Here is a 2,358-nt window from a genome sequence, read left to right as displayed (position 1 = left end):
TTCCTTCCCTAAAACCAAATTGTCTTGTTGTTATAACTTAATTTTCTTGTAAATACTTTATCCATCTTTTTCTAATAATTATCTTGCAGATTTTACAAACAGTACTAGTACGTTATGCAGGTCTGTAACTGACTGGATCTTCCCTATCTCCTCCCTTGAAGATTGGCATAATACTTGCTCTTTTCCAATCTTTAGGTAACTGTCCATTATCCAGCAAAGTCTTGATGATGACATAAACAGGCCACACTAACTGGTCAGCACATTCCTTCAGGATCCATCCAGCCACACCATCTGATCCCATTGCTTTTCTCACAACCAAATCCCTCATCAGCTGCAGCACCTCATTCACGTCATCTGTAATTTCTGCCATTCCCGTCATCCTGGGTTCTATTTCAGGTTCCCTAAATTCCTCTTCCAATGCACACAGTAGACTGACTACAGCTTGTTGTTCGATATTTCACACATTTCTTCTCTTTCGTAAGTTTCATCTCCATCCCTCAATCGTAATATACTGTCTTTAACTTTCATTTTACCATTTACAAACGCATAAAACAATTTTGGCTCTTTTTTACATTTAGTTCCAATACCTTTTTCATATTTCCTTTCTTCTTCTCTCTGCACCTTTACATATTCATTTCTTACCTGCTTGTACTCTTCCCAAGCCCTTACATTATACCTTCTACTCACTTTATTCCATGCTCTTTTTCTTGTCTCATGTACCTTTCTTTCTTCCTTTCCATAGCTGCAGAAAACTTTGGGCATATTTACCCCTCAGCTCACGATGACACGTTTGTTGTCATATGGGTGTGGCTGCTACTGTACTCGTTGACGCATTTGTCATCATTTAAGCATTAAAAAAAAAAAAAGTTTTGGCCTATCAGTGTCATTTTTGGAGGTGTCACAGTTTCCACACCGCTCGTCAAAAGTAATGACTTGGCAACTGTGTGGCTCAAGATTCACAGCAGCCCAGACAAGTTGATTAGTACCACAACGGCTGTCAAGGGAGAAGGTAGCGCGTGGTGGGCTGTTTAAATCATACTCTATTTACCTCTGTCCCTGGTGTATGTCATATTCCACTATACCAGTAGTGCTTGTGTTTACATTTTGAGCACTATTGTGATTGGATTTGGTGTTTGCAATATTGAATTAGGTTTTTGTGAATAATTCCTGGCCATTATCAACCGTTGGCCCAATGAAGATTGTGCTATGTCTACCCTGTTTTTCGGCATGTCCCAACAGCTACACTTCCTCTACCCTACACCCAATGTGAGTATTCAACCACTGAAGAATAATGACACTGAATCAAGTGAATATAGTGTGCAATAGCTAGTGGGCAAGGACATGGTGAAACGTTTAGCAGGAGAAGGCGGGAAACCACCTTACGGCACGGTGTTGTCTTGAACGGAATATTTGCCAAGGTGTTGATAAGGTCCTTGTTTTTTGCTGATATATGGTGGATAGTGTTATTGTACAATAGACAGGAGTATAATGAAACTAGTGTACATGATAGAATATTGGCTAGGGCATGAGTCACGTACACCTTACAGCCATAGCATGCCTTTGTCAGGAGGGGATAAAATAGAGGAGAAATATAGGGATATTTGATTTTATTATATTCCGTATGCTTTTTGTGTGAAATATAACATGAGTGTTATAGTCATATGTTTATCGTGTGCTTGTGTGGATGAACGTAAACACTGCACCACGTGCTCGTCAGAAGATATCATCTACAATACCTTAGGTATTTCAAATGTGACATACAGAGCAAGGTCATGTACTGTTGTGGTGATATATACTGTATTTCTCATAAAATGATGGATTTGGTTATGCGTATTGCGAAATAAAAACAAACTCTACAGCGTCTTCAGGTAAGGGAAAAATCATCTGCAACACCTTAGTGCGCTGGTAAGGGCCACGTACTGGTACTTGTAGTGGTGTAATATGCTGTGTATCTCATATATTGATAGATTTGGTTATGTTTTATGTGAACAGACAGTAAATGACTGATTCAATTGCTCATAAGAAAGAGCGCGTATTGTACATCTGAGTTAGCACAAAAGTAGCAACATCCAACACAAGGTTAGGAATATGTGCATTTACATTTTATTGGAGGAATATACTGTGTATCTCATAAAGTGATAGATTTGGTTATATTTTATGTGAAAAGACAGTGAAAGACTGAATCACGTGCTCGTAAGAAAGAGAACGTCTCGTACATTTAAGTTAGCAGAAAGGTAGTAAAATGCATCGTGAGGGTGGGAATACGTGCATTTACATTTTATTGGTGAAATATACTGTGTATCTCATAATGTGATAGATTTGGTTATGTTTTATGCGAAAACACGGTGAAAGACTGAC

Source organism: Coenobita brevimanus, chromosome 44 (genome assembly GCF_032717465.1).
Source record: "Coenobita brevimanus isolate Jiangsu-jjx chromosome 44, ASM3271746v2, whole genome shotgun sequence".
Lineage (NCBI taxonomy): Eukaryota > Metazoa > Arthropoda > Malacostraca > Decapoda > Coenobitidae > Coenobita > Coenobita brevimanus.
Note: the sequence above shows the minus strand (reverse complement) of the source record.